The sequence below is a fragment of the Pleurodeles waltl genome, chromosome 3_1 (assembly GCF_031143425.1).
Source record: "Pleurodeles waltl isolate 20211129_DDA chromosome 3_1, aPleWal1.hap1.20221129, whole genome shotgun sequence".
NCBI lineage: Eukaryota > Metazoa > Chordata > Amphibia > Caudata > Salamandridae > Pleurodeles > Pleurodeles waltl.
Genome location: NC_090440.1, coordinates 723,125,271 through 723,145,615, shown reverse-complemented (window position 1 = coordinate 723,145,615; position 20,345 = coordinate 723,125,271).

Genomic DNA, 20,345 nt, shown 5'->3' with positions numbered 1-20,345 from the left:
ACCAAGAGAGTGAGCACGGGTTGTCTTTAAAGTGTGACTCCCTTAGCCTGACTAGATTGAGGGTCCCTGCTTGGACAGAGTGCAAACTGACCGCCACCAGAGACCCCATTTCTAACAATGGGACAACAACTTTGGGTAGTTTTAGATTGAGGCTTAGTCTCCCTAGTTATTTGAATGCTGCCACAGACTATGGGTTCTAGGCCTAACTCTATTCTTTTAACTTCTAAAGCTGGGCTTCTAAAGCCAGTCTTTTGCTTAACATTTCTTAAGCTGAGTCCTCCTCTGAGGGGCTCCTACTTCTGAGATGGAGGATCTCACCTCATGATCCTCTGCTTCACTGGAGTGTTCTTGATTTTCTTTTTGAGGGTTCCCCTTCAACCACTTGGTGTTCAGTCTTATTCTCTCACAAGATGCCTAAGCTTTTATGTGGTAGCATGTGCATCAGTGTTAATGTGGTAACATTTGCAGAGAGCCCTTAGTTGGGGGTTTCTGAGTTGGTCTATGAGTGGGTCTGAGTCAAAATGGATCTGAGTGGGTGCATGAGTGTCTAATTGAGTCTGAGCCTGACTATCTGACTCATGCACCCACTCACAGACCCACTCTGACACTCATACACCCACTCAGACTCACACACCCACTACTGGACCTAGTCAGACTCTCACTTATTCACTCACATACACACTCATACTCACCCAATCAGAAACCCACTGTGAGACTCCCATTCTCAGATCGTCATACTCACTAACCTAGATAGAAAGATAGATAAAAAGATAGAAAGATAGATAAAAAGATAGAAAGATAGATAAAAAGATAGAAAGATAGATAAAAAGATAGATAGATAGATAAAAAGATAGATAGATAGATAGATAAAAAGATAGATAGATAGATAGATAAAAAGATAGATAGATAGATAGATAAAAAGATAGATAGATAGATAGATAAAAAGATAGATAGATAGATAAAAAGATAGATAGATAGATAAAAAGATAGATAGATAGATAAAAAGATAGATAGATAGATAAAAAGATAGATAGATAGATAAAAAGATAGATAGATAGATAAAAAGATAGATAAAAAGATAAAAAGATAGATAAAAAGATAAAAAGATAGATAAAAAGATAGATAGATAGATAGAGATAGATAGAGAAATAGATAGAGAAATAGATAGATAAATAGATAGATAGATAAATAGATAGATAGATAGATAAATAGATAGATAAATAGATAGATAAATAGATAGATAAATAGATAGATAAATAGATAGATAAATAGATAGATAAATAGATACACCCAGAAACAGACATCTCATACACTCACACACCCACTAATAAACCCACTCAAACACACAGGCATGCACATGCTCAAAGACCCAGTCAGACTCATGCACCCACTCACAGATCCAGAATCTCACACATTCTCACAGATGCACTCAGACTCTCACACACCAACTCATTGACCCACTGAGCCACTTATGCACCCACTCACAGAACCACTCACAGACCCACTCAGTCACACACGCTCAGACCCAGTCAGACCCAGTCAGACTCTGCACCCATTCACAGACCCACTGATACACACACACCCACTTAGACCCACTTAGACACTCCTGCACCCACATCATCCACACACTCACAGACCCCACTCCTACTCTAACAACCACTCACAGTCACAAACCCACTCAGTGACTCCAGCACCTGCTCAGACACTCATGCATCCACTCACAGACCCTATTAGATGTCTACGCAGGTACTCAAAAATGTATTTTGACATGGAGCGAGTGAAATAAAGACCTATGAACAATAAGTGGGGTGTTGTGCATTTCATGTGTGATTTTGGTTTGCTGATCCGCAATGGAGTTGAGTCTCCAAAATATTTGTTAAAAAGAAAAATAGATTTTGTTTGAAATTTCAATAGTGTTTGGGAAAGAGGGCGGCTGTAAGAAGAGCCTTGATGATCATTGTGTAAATATGATTAGTAGACAGAAGAGTGGATGCACAGTATCAAGTTGCTAAGAAACACTATTGCCTTCATCCATGAAGTGAACACCATCTCTTCAATATGTTCCATGCATTTTAAAGTGGAGGTTATTATTAAACATAGATCCCATGTTATAGACTGAGGAATGCTGAAACTGTTCTATTAACATGTTTCCTGGCTTTGTATATCTGAACAAAATTCAGTTGACCACTTCCATTTCTGCCTCGATCATATGTTAGAGAACACCAAGGCAGTGTGAGGGAAAAGTGTCAATAACTGGCCAAAGAGCCTTAATTAGGATTTCCAGTCTTATTCCAGTCAGTGTGTCCATGTTATTACCACCACCGTGCACAATCATGAGGTGAGAGGGTTAGGAATCCATGTTTTCAACCAATGGAAGCAATTTGTGCCACTTTTAAACCGCTCTGTCCAACCGACGTAATATCCACTTTAGGCAAACTCAGGCCCCTGTCAATGCCATTCTTTCTAGCATACTCACTAACCCAAAAAACATAGCTAGGACCTACAATCCACACTCATATTGAAAGGAAGGGGCAGTAGCATACAAAAGGCGGCAGCAGCTCAATGAGGGAGTTTTCAAGATGTGCAGTGGTTAAAATGGAGGGCATCACCTGGTTTAAAAAAAACACAAATTTCATTGGATGTAGAAACTACATTGGTAGATAAAAATAGGTTGTGATTTAAAACATTAAGGCCCTCATTACAACATTGGTGGTAAATGCTGCCTACCGCCTTGCTGACAGCCGCCAACATACCATGACCGCAGCGGTACACTGCTGTGGGTATTATGACCCACACATAGAAATCCGCCACTATACAGACACCCACACAAGTCAGCCAGACCAAAGGTCAGTGATCAATTAGTAGTACCAAAACCCACACCGTTAGGCCAACAGAAATACGCCCACAGTATCAGGACCCATGAATCACCGCAGTGGTCTTTCAATCGCAGAAAACAATTGGCAGAACACACCGCTGCGCTCAAAATATACACACACTAACAAAATGACACCACATCGGACAATTCAAACTATACACACCCGACACATCCACACACCACACCCACACATCCACACCACTATAAAACACCCACATTACCCACAACCCTTTCAATGAAAATAAAGATTGCCAACAGAGAGAGAGACAAGCCAGGAGCACCCACTCAATCTGAGCCACAGAACACCATCACCCATACATCATCCACGCACCTCACAACACACCCCCAACACAGCACCCCACACACCCTCCTCACACCACATCCGAGGTACCCCAAAGACACCCCAGGTTTTCAGAGGATGAGCTAAGGGTCATGGTGGAGGAAATCGTCCAGGTAGAGCCACAGCTATTCGGAGCACAGGTGCAGCACACCTCCATAGCTAGGAAGATGGAGCTATGGCGAAGAATAGTGGACAGGGTCAACGCAGTGGGACAGCACCCAAGAAATCGGGAGGACATCGGGAAGAGGTGGAATGACCTATGGGGGAAGGTGCATTCCGTGGTCTCAAGACACCACCTTGCAGTTCAGCGGACGGGCGGCAGACCCCCACCTCCTCCCCCACAACTAACATGGGAGGAGCAGGTCTTGGCAATTCTGCATCCTGAGGGCCTCGCAGGAGTAGAGAGAGGAATGGACTCTGGTAAGTCAAAGCTTAACTATTACATCCCCCACCCTACCTGCATGCCATCACATACCCCCACCCTCATCCTCACCCCCATCACTCCAACTCCTCACAAATGTCCCAATATCACAAACCATCCATCCCAACACCAAGCCCTGCATGCAACAAAGCATGGATACCCAGCACCAAAGCATGGTCACTGCACATACCCATACATCCCCCTAAACCATCATCACACAAGGTCACACACAGGAATGCAAACACTGGGGTACACAGTCACCCACCCACTGCACACCACGCCACACAGATGTAAAATCATCCGGGTAGAGCCACAGGTATTTGGATCACAGGTGCAGCAGATGTCCATTGCAAGGAAGATGGGGCTATGGCAGAGAGTCGTGGACAGGGTCAACGTCGTGGGACAGCACCCCAGAACCAGGGATGACACAAGGAAGAGGTGTCACGACCTATGGGGGAAGGTGCGGTCCATGGTTGCAAGACACCAGTTAACTGTACAGAGGACTGGTGGTGGACCCCCACGTCCTCCCCCACAACTAACATGGGAGGAGCAAGTCTTGTCGATCATGCTTCCTGAGGGCCTGGCAGGAGCAGGAGGACTGGACTCTGGTAAGTCAAATCTTTACTATTATATCCCCTACCCTACCTGCATGCCATCACAAACCCCTACCCCTACCCTCACCCCATCACTCCACCACCTCACATACCCCACTATCACAATCCACCCATCACAAAACCAAGTCCTGCATGCAACACCAATGCATGGATACCCATCACAGATCTGCATGGACACCCATCACTAAAGCATGTACATTAGAGAGAATTGCCTTGCCCACAAAATCACAACTCAGACAAGGCAAAGCTGACAGAGCAAATCACAACCATACAGGGAAACACACCCATGCACAAGATGTCACATGCAGATACAATAACACTGCATTTACATCCCCACAGGACCCCCACTCAACGTCACCACAGAGGTGCCACCAACATCCAGTTCCCCCCCACCACCCCCCAGAAGAGGGGCACACTGATGACAGCAGCTCTGCATGTCTGAATCACGATGACCAACCTGGCCCATCAGGGACCTCTGGGCAGTCAGCTACCCTGCCACAGTCCCAAACCACCAAAGTGCTTCCCCCCTCAGGAAACACCATCACAGCACCCACCCAGCGTGCCCATACCTATGTCCCCACGGCACGTCAATCAGCAGTGTTTCCACCACTACAGTGACAGCAGGCAACCCCACAAACCCAAGACAATCAGGGACCTGTGGTCGGTGGGCATACAGTTCAGGGGACAGAGGCACAGAACAGGGAAACTGGGAGGACTGCTGTGCGCCAGAGGGAGGACAGGCCCAGGAAACCCACTCTCCATGAGGCACTTGCAGGGATCCTGGGAGCATACCACCATTCCCAGGAGACGTTGGGCTAGATACTGGCCAAGTTGCAGGAGACCCAGCGGCTGCAGGAGGGACAGTACCTGCAAATCAGGGAGGACCTCAAACACATCCACACCATCCTGGTCACCATTGCAGGGGTGCTGGCTGACATGGCCAACACCATGAGGGAGGCAGTGGCACACCAACAGGCCCCTGACACTAGCCACACCGAAGAACAGCCCTCCACCTCTGCCGGCGCTAGTGGACAGGAGGCCCCGCCACAGGACCAACAGGCCACCAGCACCCCACCCCCTGCAGAAGGAGAACTACCACACAAAAGGTCCCTGCGATCCAGGCAGAAGCCAGAGAACATTGCCAAGACCCCCACCAGGAAAAAAGACTCTCCTGATTGTCACCCTGTCCACCTTGAACTGCCATTGCTCCTCTTCCTATACCTGTTGGACAATGCACCTGTGATACAAAGACTGGACTCTATCTGGACATTCCTCCACCATCACCCCAGCCCATTGACCACCCATCCTCCACATCTTAGCACTTAAACACCTTTGGAACAAATACAACTATGGAGTCTGTCAATTGATTGAAATATTTATCAGTCCAACAAGCTGCAAACATTTCACCTCATATGTACAATAATATATACATTGATATGACCTGCAGTGGGCAGCACTAAACACACCAGGAGCCAGATATTTATCAGTCCAACAAGCTGCAAACATTTCACCTCATATGTACAGTAATATATACATTGATATGACCTGTAGTGGGCAGCACTAAACACACCAGGAGCTAGAGTGGCCCACAGATCTGAAAATAGAGATGCCAAAGGGAACAGTAAGTGGCCATAGACATAGGGAAAACAGGCTGCCATGTCCAATGTCTAACACAAAACTGCAATGGAAAGTGAAGTTAGTGTCTTCACTGTGTGTCACTGGAAGTACTGTTGTATGAGTGAGCTTCTGTTAACATAGTCTTCCTCTGCCTCTTCCTCACTGTCCACAGGCTCCACCGCTGCAACACTACCATCCCCAGGCTCATCTTCCTGCAGAAAAGGCACCTGGCGTCTTAAGGCCAGGTTGTGCAACATGCAACGATGATCTGGCACACCTTGGGTGAGTAGTACAAGGATCCACCGGTCAGATGGAGGCATCAGAACCTGGCCTGCAGGAGGCCAAAGGTTCTCTCAATTATCCTCCTTGTTCACCCATGTGCCTCATTGTAACATTCCTCTGCCCTTGTCCTGGGAGTCCTCATTGGGGTCAGTAGCCATGAGAGGTTGGGGTAACCAGAATCACCTGCAAATATCTGAGGGATACCTGTTAGACATACACTCACCCGTAGGGACAACCCTACACCCATATACATCAACTGGGTGGGGACCATGGCTCACCTATTAGCCACACCCGGTGCCTCTGGAGTTGCGACATCACACATGGAATGCTGCTATTCTTCAAGATAAAGGCATCATGCACAGAGCCAGGATACTTGCCATTCACATGCGAGATGTACTGGTCCGCCAAACACACCATCTGCACATTCAGAAAGTGATAGCTTTTTCTATTCCTGAACATTTGTTCATTCCTCCGGGGGGGGGGGGGGTGTAGGTGGGCAAATGCTATATGTGTACCATCAATGGCACCAATGATGTTGGGGATATGTCTCAGGGCATAAAAGTCAGCTTTCACTGTGGCCAAATCCTCCACCTGGGGGAATACAATGTAGCTGCACATGTGTTTTAGCAGGGCAGACAAAACTCTGGTCAACACGTTTGAGAACATAGGCTGTAACATCCCTGATACCATGGCCACTGTCTCTTGGAAGGAACCACTTGCCAGGAAATGGAGCACTGACAGGACCTGCACTAGAGGAGGAACACCTGTTGGGTGGTGGATAGCTGAAATCAGGTCTGGCTCCAATTGGGCACACAGTTCTTGGATTGTGGCCCTATCAAGTCTGTAGGTTAGGATAATGTGTCTGTCCTCCATTGTCGCCAGGTCCAGAGGTCTGTACGCAGCAGGATGTCTCCATCTAATATTCCTCCTCAGCATTTGAAGTCTAGGGAGAAAAATGGTGAGCAGAGGGACATACTCACACATCTATTGAATTAATAATGCATTTCTTCCTTTACAGAAACAGTATGTGAATTTGAGAGTCAGTTGATGTGCCAATGTCTGCTGTGACGCAGTTATGTGCCATGCCCTGTGCCCCCTTGAAATGGAGGCTGCCTGACCTTTGTGGAGAGACAAGTGGAAATGAGGTAATTCTGCTGGTGTTGTGCGCCGTAGTGGTCGGCAGTCAATGAACACCGCGCAACTTTGCATTGGTTAACAGTGTGTGTCAGCCTCATGTAAGGGGGGCTGAGGGGTCCTGGGCAGAGTGCTGCATGTATGGTGGTCAATGTATGGTGGGCCAGGAGTATGACTGTTTGGATGGTATGACTAATCCTTTTTCTGCTGTCTGTTCCCTGCAGGTCAGCGCACATCAGAAAGAGGGTATTTGGCGTGCCATTGCCAAGGAGGTGCGGACCCTTGGGGGTCTTTGACAGGCGGAGCAGCAACTTCCGCAAACGCTGGGAGGACCTGTGCCGCTGGGTAAGGAAGACGCGAAGGCCCAGCTGGGGTTGGCCTCCCAACGAGGAAGGGGTGCCCGTTGTGCCCTGAACCCCCTGATATTTGCATCCTGGCGGTAGCCGATCCGGAGTTGGATGGGCACTGGAAGGCATCACAGAAGCCACAAGGGGATGAGTACAGATTAAGATTCTTGACTTGGCACGCCTTAAGATGTTACCAGGGTGGGGGATGTGGGTGCCCCTCAGCCAGGAGCGAACATGGCAGGGTAGGCTCTGAAGAACTCAAACCCCAATACTGTTAGTAGGCATCTACTACTGGGCAGGGTCCTGTGGGTAGCCGTCTGAGGCTGCAGGGGAAGGGCTGGAGCCTCCCCTCACCACTGGCAGCACCGCCACCTGCACCACTGCCAGCTGCAGCAGCCCCAGGTGAAGGGCTGGAGCCTCCCCCCACCACCGGCAGCACCCCCACCAGCACTGGCACTACCACCACTGTGCAGCCGTAGCCGCCGGCAGATGGACTGTAGTCCTTCCTCCATGGGGTATCATGCATCCTGGCCACTGCAAATCTAGTGGCTGACACCCAGTTGAGGGTCTGACCTTGCCCTATCCAGGATGAAGCACACCCCCTCCAGAACCAGTGGAAAAAGTCAGGCACTCACCTTATCCTTGACAGAATGAAGCACACTGGGCACCATGCCCCCTCCAGAACCAATGGAAAAAGGCATCCACTCACCCTATCCTTGGCAGGATGAAGCACAGTGGGCACAAAGCCCCCTCCAGAACCAATGGAAAAAGGCATCCACTCACCCTATCCTTGGCAGGATGAAGCACAGTGGGCACAAAGCCCCCTCCAGAACCAGTGTAGGAACCACCCACTTTAGAGACTGTGGCTTTACACTCCCCACGACCAAGCAGTGGGCAAGGAGCCCTCTCCAGGAGCAGTGGCGGTGTATCATCTTCCGGCTGAGGTGCCCCGCCTTCCCCATCCCCCTCAGGTGCCTGTGTGTTTGACCTGATGCCCCTGCAGTGTTCTCGTCATATTGAGGCAGGAGTCAAGTGTGGGCTCAACCTATGTTTTGGCCCAGTGGGCCACGGACATTTTGAGTGGACATTGTCCCGCCTTTTGTAAATATTATATATTTTGTAAATACTGTTTTTGAATTCTAAATATATTTATAACTATTCCTAAAATAAAACACTAATTTGACTCCATTCCATTTGTCTTTGCGTTCTTCCTGAGGGTTACGGGGTGTATATGTAATATTGTATGTGTTTGTTTGTATGTATGGTGGTGGGGGTATTTCATGTTTCGTGCGTGTGTCACTTTCTCCACCCCCGTGTGCAGTACTCACCATGGTCATCTTCGCCGGCGTTGTTACTCCTGGTATATGAGCAGATACACCAGCATGGCAAAGACATGTAGCTCGATGGTGTCCTGGTTCTTCCTTGAGTCGAGAGGTGAGTAGTTTCCCTTCAGGACACTGTTTCCACCATGCTTTTGATGGCGTTGGTACCACCCTAGAAAAGGTGGTTGATAGGCCTCTTGTAATACAGTGGGTGGAACCTGGTCTTCCGCCGGACTGTTGGCCGTTACCACTGGGGTTTGTTGCTACCGCCGTGGTGGTCGGAGTGTTAAAGTGGCTGCCTGTGTTGGCGGTTTCTGCCATGGTCACTATTCCATTTTTTTTTTTTTACGCTGGCGTGTTGGCGGTGTTACCCCTGCTTTAACACCGACCGCCAGGGTTGTAATGAGGGCGTAAGTCTGCAGAGCTATGATTGCCTCCTATTTCACAAACATGTAATGCTATTTTGCATAGGTTTACATTCTGCACAGTAAACCACACCTGCTACAGAAAAAAATTAAAACTAGAATGCTGCTGACAGATGTGTTGTGAACTTCTGGACTACTCGTACAGTGGAGTGTTCCAAAGAGGTTGTTATGGCAGCTGAGGTGAAAGTGTGGGGGGGAAGGGCAGTTAAAGTACAATTCATAACTTGAAATAGGAGTGGTATTGGTACAGTAGCTACTTCAAAGAGTAATTCACACACACCACTCATACACTCACCCATACACAACTCAAGTACTCACTCACCCATATAGTACTCATGCACTAATTCACTCATTCATACACCACCCATGCACTCACACCCATACACCACTTGTATACTCTCAATCACTCATACACCACTCAGTCACCCAATCATCCATACAGTACTCATGCACTAACCCACTCATCCATGGACCACTCATGCAGTCACTCCATCATAAGCCACTCATACATTCACTCACCTACGGGCACACTCATGCACTCACTCAATCACCTATACAGGACTCAGGCACTCACTTGCACCTGCAGACACTCATACAATCCGTTTATCACCCATACACCACTTATGCACTCACTGAGTTACCCATGTACCATTCATACTGTCACTAACCGATAGATGCCGTCATACACTCAATCATCCATACACCACTCATGCACTCATTACTCATGCACTCACTCAGTCACCCACATTCTATTCATAGTCACCTAATCACCCATACACTACATACACTCCTCCATACACCACTTACACTCCATTATATATACAGGGAGTGCAGAATTATTAGGCAAATGAGTATTTTGACCACATCATCCTCTTTATGCATGTTGTCTTACTCCAAGCTGTATAGGCTCGAAAGCCTACTACCAATTAAGCATATTAGGTGATGTGCATCTCTGTAATGAGAAGGGGTGTGGTCTAATGACATCAACATCCTATATCAGGTGTGCATAATTAGGCAACTTCCTTTCCTTTGGCAAAATGGGTCAAAAGAAGGACTTGACAGGCTCCGAAAAGTCAAAAATAGTGAGATATCTTGCAGAGGGATGCAGCACTCTTAAAATTGCAAAGCTTCTGAAGCGTGATCATCGAACAATCAAGCGTTTCATTCAAAATAGTCAACAGGGTCGCAAGAAGCGTGTGGAAAAACCAAGGCGCAAAATAACTGCCCATGAACTGAGAAAAGTCAAGCGTGCAGCTGCCACAATGCCACTTGCCACCAGTTTGGCCATAGTTCAGAGCTGCAACATCACTGGAGTGCCCAAAAGCACAAGGTGTGCAATACTCAGAGACATGGCCAAGGTAAGAAAGGCTGAAAGACGACCACCACTGAACAAGACACACAAGCTGAAACGTCAAGACTGAGCCAATAAATATCTCAAGACTGATTTTTCTAAGGTTTTATGGACTGATGAAATGAAAGTGAGTCTTGATGGGCCAGATGGATGGGCCCGTGGCTGGATTGGTAAAGGACAGAGAGCTCCAGTCCGACTCAGACGCCAGCAAGGTGGAGGTGGAGTACTGGTTTGGGCTGGTATCATCAAAGATGAGCTTGTGGGGCCTTTTCGGGTTGAGGATGGAGTCAAGCTCAACTCCCAATCCTACTGCCAGTTCCTGGAAGACACCTTCTTCAAGCAGTGGTACAGGAAGAAGTCTGCATCCTTCAAGAAAAGCATGATTTTCATGCAGGACAATGCTCCATCACACGCGTCCAAGTACTCCACAGCGTGGCTGGCAAGAAAGGGTATAAAAGAAGGAAATCTAATGACATGGCCTCCTTTTTCACCTGATCTGAACCCCATTGAGAACCTGTGGTCCATCATCAAATGTGAGATTTACAAGGAGGGAAAACAGTACACCTCTCTGAACAGTGTCTGGGAGGCCGTGGTTGCTGCTGCACGCAATGTTGATGGTGAACAGATCAAAACACTGACAGAATCCATGGATGGCAGGCTTTTGAGTGTCCTTGCAAAGAAAGGTGGCTATATTGGTCACTGATTTGTTTTTGATTTGTTTTTGAATGTCAGAAATGTATAATTGTGAATGTTGAGATGTTATATTGGTTTCACTGGTAATAAATAATTGAAATGGGTATATATTTTTTTTTTGTTAAGTTGCCTAATAATTATGCACAGTAATAGTCACCTGCACACACAGATATCCCCTAACATAGCTAAAACTAAAAACAAACTAAAAACTACTTCCAAAAATATTCAGCTTTGAAATTAATGAGTTTTTTGGGTTCATTGAGAACATGGTTGTTCAATAATAAAATTAATCCTCAAAAATACAACTTGCCTAATAATTCTGCACTCCCTGTAGATACACTCTATACTCAATCATCCATACAGGACTCAGGCACCCATTCACCACTTATGAACTCAGTAAATAACTCATACACAAAGTCATACAAGCATAAAACAAAGAAAATGCATTCAGACTATTACAAATATAGCATATTCTTTTTTTAACCAGAATGGGTGGTTCTGAAGAAAATAAAAAATTTAATTTTTACATTTTGTGTTTTCAAATGATTTTATGTTTTTTTTTTTTTAACTTTAAAACATAGTGTTACTTAACAGCACAAATCTTCCTTGAAGAACAGAAGAAAAAAAAAGTAACACTTATGAGTGTTGATGCTGCTAACCATGGTCAGGATTGATTGCTCCCCCAACACTCAGTGGTCTTACATTTGAGGCAATATTATCCGACAGCAGCTAATTCCGGAACAGTGACTGGTGGATCTGTAGAGAGCACAGGGCAGGATGATGTGCCTGGCTGCCAATCATGTTCTCTAGATGTTCCAAGAGAGTTCCCTTTCCCTCTGTGTTCCGGCAAGGCATCCACTGTTGATTGTTTAGAGATGCTTCATTATGATTTAAGTTCCACAGGAATATTTTCTCTCAGGTACCTGAGACAGTACTTTTTTGCACAATGTGCACATCACCTTCCATGTATTCACCTTGTTTTCTCACGCTGGGATTTTGAAAAAAGTCTCCACTATACTTTCCTTCCTCTTTTTTTGGTAGTTCCTCTTTGTCAAAATGATTGCTTTGAATGTCTTTATTCTGTGCTGAAGCAGCTGATGGTCTAGATTTGCCAACAGTGAAACACCAAAAACAAAAATGCTATAGACAAACACAGGACTGTTCCCAATGAAACACCAGAGGGGTGAGTAAAAATGGGTTGGCATTCCTCTGCAAATAATGGAAAGATGTTCAACCAATCAAATACTGCTTTGTGTGAGTCACATGTGGCGTCCATCACTGACTTGTGAAATTTCATAAAAACAAGCTTTAAAACATTTGTCTGCATTTATACCACTTTTAGGGGCAGATTTATGAAAAGTGATGCTGCACCGAGTGCAGGTCCCTTTTCTTGCACCCGTTAGTGCCCCCTAATGCCACCATGTGTGCACCATATTCAAAATATGGTGCACCATGCAATAGTCAAGGGGACTAGTGTCAATTTTTTGACACTAGTCTGCCGCTTTGCAGGATTAGCGTCAGAAATTGTCGCTAATCCAGCAAAGTACCCAGAGGCCCATTGAAAACAATGGGAGTCTCATTTTAATGCCTGCCCCCTAGCGACTGAATCCCCCTTTGCATACATTATTTCTGGTTCAGGCATAATGTAGCAGAAGGGGTTACAAAGTGGCGCAATGCAAGCATTGGGCCTCTTTGTAAATATGCTGCAGTATTTTTTACACTAATGTGGCGTTGGAATGGAGCTAGGCCACCATAAATATGGGCTGTAGTATTTTATTAGAAAACCTTTTACTTTAAATTATATTTTAAAAAACTGTCTTTATGTACAATTTGATAGTATAAACAATACGATAGTCACGTCTCCACCCCGACTCCAGAAAAACATTGCAGCAAGGGTTGCGTATGGAACCAATGTAAAAGAATGTGCAAATTTGTCTCTTAATACTTAATAAAATAATCTCTATATGTAATCTAAACCTATGAAGTGTATATATATATATATATATATATATATATATGTTTTAGGAGTATTAAAAATATGATGGAGTCGCATATCCCACTCGAGTAGTCATGACGGGTATGCGACTCAACAAAATATATTAACATGTTAAAATATTCAAATCTAGAATTTTTTTCATATAAACACTTCAGAACCATCATAAAAAATTAAAATGTCAGTTAAAATAAACTGACAGTTACAGGTTACAGTTACAAAATACAATAAAAAAATTGAAATTCACTGAAAAAAGTAAAGGTTACAAGGACATATTTAGGCCCCAAATATAACTCATACAAAACCATTGAAATTCATTTTTTTTTTTTAACTATATTTTTATTAGAACACACAGCGGGATTCATGTTTGCAACACAAAAAAAACGTGAGTACATCAATGTTGTCATACAGGAGAAACACGCATTCTAATCAATGATCAATAATCAAAGTTTCTGCTTTTAGAGATCTCATAAGATTACTTATTTAGCTAACATTCTCGGGGCCAAAGAGCCATGCCGAAAAAGGTGCCCAAACTCTAGTGAGTCTTACCGGCTGCTGCTCCTTTTAGTTCATACAGGCTATTCTCCAAGTGATACATAGATAAAAGTCGTGAAAACCATTGATTAAATCGTGGGGGGTCTACATCACGCCACAGAGATGCTATGCAGCTGCGAAATACCGTCATTGCTATGAACAGGAAGTGTCTAACTCGACTATTACAGACTGAATGATCAACTCCCAGCAAAACCATTTGAGTTGTCAGTTAGATAGCCTGTTTCAAGATTTTCTTCAATATATCGGATATCCTGGTAATCAAACTTTCCAGTTTTACACATTGAAAGAACATGACAGATCTGCTTTTGGGCAACCACATCGTTGACACATGATTCCCACCATTTTACCCCAGCTCTCAATCTTAACAGGTGCGTAATATAGATTATACAATACCATAAAATGTTGAGCTTGCGGGCCCGCAGACAATAAAACAGTCCGTGCCATTTCCATAGACTCACAAACCTCTGTCTCTTTAGCTCCAACCCGTCCTTCCCATTTTTTAACAAGTAAAGCCAGGTCATCCTGTATAGCATTTAAATGCAATGGACACAGGTTTTTTAATGCCGCAGCTAGTGGGGTGTCGTGAAACTTCCTATAGCTTAATCTTGTCTATGTGCCAACCTTGGGTCATACTAGTTAGTAAAAAGGCTCTAATCTGAAAAAAAATTAAAAAATCTATTTTTTCCAGCGCAAATTCCACACTCAGTTCCTCAAATGATTTGAAGTGGCTGCCAGAATGGAAAAGGTCCCTGACTTTATGAATGCCCCGATTACTCCACCTCAAACAATAATTGTCTTTAAATATCGCTGGAAGCGTGGGAGTAATCCACAGGGGAGTGTATTAGCAAATTTGTCCTATACCTATCTTGCGCTTAAACTGAGTCCATGCCTTAAATGCAGCATAAATTACCTTAAATTTAACCTTCTTGTAGTAGCTGGGTTCCAGAATCCGCAGAAAGACTGCATCTGCTTCTTTGCCCAAAATCAGGGTATATATCGAAGGGAGAGCATCTTGCCCGGATCTATCCGTAACATAAAGTGTCTGTGCATACTGCAGCACTGCTGCCAGATAATAAAGTTTAAAATTGGGAAGTGCCCACCCCCCTTTCTCTCTTGGAAGAGTCATATAGTGGAAAGCCCAGCGTGGCTTTGTATAGGACCAAATGAAGCTATTAACCAATCCCTCTATTAGTTTGAACCAGTCTTGCCCAATCTCTAGGGGGATTGTTCTGAAGAGATAGAGTACTTTGGGGAGAAACACCATTTTTATGATGTTGCAGCGTCCCATGAGTGACAAGTGTAGATTGTTAATGCCAACGAGATCTTTCCTAGTCTTTGTTAAAATCGGGCCCATGTTTATTTTCACCACTTCGTCAAGGTTTACTGTGAGTTTAACACCTAAATATTGTACCTGTTTCAGCACCCGCTCATCCTTGAAATCTACTGATTCATTCACCAACATTTGGCATTTACTTTTTTTCAACAAATAGCCAGATCTTTTCCCATACTGCAGGGCTTCCTGCTCTATTTCCAATATATCAGTCCTTGGGTCCGTGGTCACCACCGCAATATTGTCTGCATATGCAAAAATCTTAGTACACCCTCCTTTCAATGAAACTGGAATTATCCGATCATTCCTGATCATTCTCCTAATCAAGGGGTCAATATATAGCACGAAAAGCAATGGTGAACACGGGCACCCTTATCGCGTGCCTCTCTGAATACTGATTGAGGTTGACTTTAGCCCGGCAACTTGTATCGTAGCCGTTGGTTTGTGGTAGAGCTGTTGAATTGCTTTAACAATCCCAGGACCAATGTTTTTACGCAGGACAGCCCATAAAAAGGGCCAGTGAACCCGATCAAAGGCTTTTTCCGCATCTAGCAAGATTACTGCTATGGGAAGCTTGGCTGTTCCACTAACGTCAAGTAACGTGATGACTCGTCTTATATGATCTGCCATGCTCTTCCCCGGGATGAAGCCATGCTGCCATGGAGATACTAAACCTGAGATTACCAAACTCAGGCGGCTAGCAAGTATTTTAGCATAGATTTTGGCATCGCTATTAATTAGAGAAATTGGGTGATATGAACCAGGCTGAGTGGGTTCCTTGTCCTTTTTCAGAAAGACTACTATCTTAGCCTCCCCCCAGGAGGCCGGTTGAGGAGCCCCTGCTTGTACTTCAATAAATAAGTTAAGTAGCTGTTTACATATCTCCACAAAAAAAACTTTATAGAATTCTAGTGGAATTAAATCCCCCCCCCGCCGCCTTCCGGCTTGCCAAGGCGAGAGTTGCTATATCCAATTCTTCCAATGTCATAGGTGCTTCTAAAGCTGCCTTATCTTCCTCTCTTAACTGATTTGATATCTCATTGCCCATAGCATCGATCCCTTCCTCTTCTTGGGGCTGTTCTTCCTGGGTATATCATTTTTGATAGAATCGTCTAAAGACTTCCATATTCTCTGGACCGTTGTGTACCATCCGCCCCTCTTCATTCACTAAGCTTTTAATGCTCCCAAATACCTGCTTTTGTCTTATTCTTAAGGCCAGCTGTTAGCCCACTTTCCCACTATACTCATAGCATTTCTGATATACAAAAAAAATTGCAGCAACCTTAGCCATAAAAATCTTGGTGGCTTCTGCCTTAATGATATTCACCTCACACAGAAGGTCTGAGATCTCTACTCCGCTGCAGATCACTTCCCCTAGTCGCTGCTCTGCTATAACCAACTTTGTCTGAACTAATTTTAACTGATCCATGCGTATTTTCTCCTTTCTTAACCCATAACTCAGGGTTTCTCCTCTGACAGCAGCTTTAAATGTATCCAAAACTGTCTGTCAAGAAGCAAAGCCCTGATTTATCTTTAAAAATTCTGGGATCCATTCCTTCATTTTTTGGATATACCCTGGATCGGCTAATAGTGCCCTATCAAATGTCCAAGATCTAGGCTGCGGGCCCTTTCTCCCAATCTCCAAAGCCAAAACCAATGGGTTATGGTCTGATATGATTCTAGGAAGCCTGTTGACCCTTATTTGGTTTTGTAGAGAGGCTGTCACAAAAAAGTAGTCTAACCTGACTAATTTCATATGCGGGGCAGAGAAAAAGGTGAACCCTGAATCCTGCGGGCAACACAACTGCCAGACGTCAATCAAGCCATGATTAATGGCCAATGACTGAAGTGCCCTAAAAACTTATTCTTTCTACCCAGGTAGAGTGTTTGCTCCTGAATGGGTTCTTTATTATCTAGATGTATATTGAAATCTCCACACATTATAATAGGCGTTGCCCACGTCGTAAGTTCTAAATTAAGCCATTCCAGTATCTCTGGATCATCTGTGTTGGATCCATAAATACAACAGAGTGAACCTTAGCCCCTTAGCCGAACATTCCAACAGAACCAGCCTGCCGAGTTTATCAGCAAATTGTTTATGTATAACCAAAGTACTGATCCGAGTTAATATCGCGACCCCTCTAGTGGTTGTGTGTTGTGTAAAAACCGCTAGATTCCACCCATAAAACTCCATTTGCTGCTTTTGTGTACCTGGAATATGCGTTTCCTGCATACAAATATCGACATTCCATGACTTGAAAACCTCTCCTACAAGCTGCCGCTTTTTGTTATTATTGAGCCCACAAACATTCACTGTGGCAATACATATTTCACTTTGCTGTCCCATTTTTGTGGATGTTGATCCTTCCGTCTCCCCTGTATGCCCCATTCCACTTTGCTGCTTTCACACCCTGACCTCTTTTCCACTGATAAGAGCCATCCCCACTCCCCCTGCTGTGAGTCCCATTATCCTTTTTGTCCCTGTGACCCCCCACCCTCCTCTAACCCACCCCCTAACCCTTACCCCTACAAATGGAATCGCCAGGCTCCTGAGCCTGTAAGATGGTATTTGCCAGTCCCGTTAGCCCACCCATACGTAAAACACCTTCACACATCTATGGCTTGCCAATCCTTACCCGCAGCCCCTCGTCTTCACCCTCCAGATCAAAAACCCTTGACCAAAAACAATCGAAAAAAGGCAAAAAAATGAGATACCTAAATACAAAGAAAGAGAAAAAAAAAATATAGGGGAGTAGAGAGCAGAATGAAGGGGGAGTTTGCCTACCCCCAATCAGTATCACATACATTTGCATATAAACAGCTATTTACGGCAATCCCTTCTCCCGTACCCCCTGCACTTGACCGGTTTTCAGTTGCTGTACATATTCACCTGCCTTAATTTCTGAGAGAAAAAAATCTTGTAGTTGTTTTGTAGACAACTTTTAGACGCGCAGGGCTTAACAAATAGGCTTCCGCCCCCAACTCTTGGAACTGAGCAATCATCTGCCTGAGTCACCACCGTCTCTCTACAGTGGCATGTGCAAAGTCTGGCCTACTAAAGAATGATACACCTTCCACCATCACCTTTGAATTGGGGCGAGCTTTTTCAAACCACCTGTCTCAATAAAAAATTACCAAAATACACTATAATAGCCCGTGGATAGCTCTGGTCTCTACCGGTAGAAGTGAAGGCTTGTTTTTTCCTCATTAACGGAAAACTGTGTGCTCTCTGAATCTCCTTTTCCCAATCCCACCCAATCAGGTCTGGGAATGCTTTCTTAAAAAGTTAAGCTATGTAGGCCCTAGTATCCTTCCCCTCAAGGTCCTCCGCTATACCCAAAATCCTCAAGTTATTCCACCGCTGGCGGTTTTCTGCATCTTCCAGTTTCCATTGAATATCTGAGATCTGCTGCCCTTGTGTCGTCGTCTGTGCTGTTGCTGCTTTAACTTCGACTTCCAACTCCTCAGTGCGAGTCTCCATGTTGGCAATGCGTACACCAATGTCCTGGCAGGATTTAACCACTTTTTTAATGGATAATTGTAACTGTCTGTTTGCTGCGCTCATTTTCCTGCTCTCCCTCTGAGCCTGTTCATGATTCTGAACCATTGTCCTGTAAATAAGATCCAACGAGGGAGGCTCTGCAGGGCCACCCGTAGGAGGGGGCACTAGAGTACTACAGGCCGAATCACTTTTCGAAAAGGCCTGTTGGGTGGCCGTATAATCCCACTGCATTTCACCATCCTCCTCTTGAGGCTTAAGCGGGTCTCTCCTAAGCTTGGCCCCTGAACTACTCCTAGCATCAATTTGCTCGATGGATTTTCTTCTGCATGTTGAGTAGTTAGATACCCAGATACTTGCTGCAGAGCTACTCTCAATATCTGAATCTGTTAAAGGAATTTCTTCGTCTAAATCTGAGTCTCTAGACTGATGGGAGAGGGAAAAAAAGCTTTCTGCTGTATCGAATGGCCCTGATCAATGTTTGCTGGTTTCGCCTCTTTCCCCCTCTGGACTGGAGCTGGGGGGATATTCTCATATCGTTGAGGACTTGACCATACCCTCAGCCTGTTGCGAGTTTAACTTGCAGCTTAATGCACGCGGTTGTACTTCGCATTTCTCTGGATTAGACTCCTGAGGCCCCTGATTTAACTCTTTGGGTTCCTGCTCAGATAGCTTCTCGCACCCCATTGGGGGGGGACCACCACCTCCCCGTTATTTCCTGGACTTGTACTGGCAGTCTCTCGACTGAGTGGCTCCCTTCCCCCTGCATCGCATATAGGAGTGAGTACTTCAAGAGATGTAGATGCAACAGGTACCTGCTCATCATCGACTCCTGGCACGTAGGATTGCTAATCACATGCTGCCTTTTCCGTGGACCTTTGCTTAAGCCGCATCATGCTAGTAAACATTGTTGGAACAGAGTACCTTGCGTCTTTTTCCATGTCAGTTTTATGCAGGCCCCCTTTCATATGAGGATTGCTGTGCTCCTTCAATCCGGGGACCGGTAGCTTTTTGTCCTTTCTGGTTCCTCCTGGATCTTGGTTCTGCCGTGCCCGTAAGGAGCTAGGGGTCCTGTTTAACTTCGGCACCATACGGGCGTCCCACACACCCCACACGCCAACTAATGTTGCCAGGAAATGGCGGGGATCGCGCTCAGTCGAGAGGAACAGGAGTGTCGATCTAGGGCAAGTGCCGCACTCGCATCTTCTTGCGGGGCCCTCTGGTGCTTGCCGTCGCGGCCACGATCCTTGCGGGGGCCACCAGAAAGCCGTGAAGTGCCTGCAGCGGTCCATGCTGCAGGCACACAGCGTCCGCGGGTGAATGGAAGCCGCGTGTGGTCTGGGGATGGGCTAGAGCGGTAGTGGCGATCAGCCGGGAAATCCGCCCCCCCATCTTGGATTCCTCCCCAAAACCATTGAAATTCAGCAGCTATAGCTACCTGAGCTAACTATAGCTTACGCCCCCGCATTGCACTAGTTGACCTCACTTTTTACATCACTCATGACATGCTCCGTGACATCATTGATGACATCTCAGATGTCAACCAC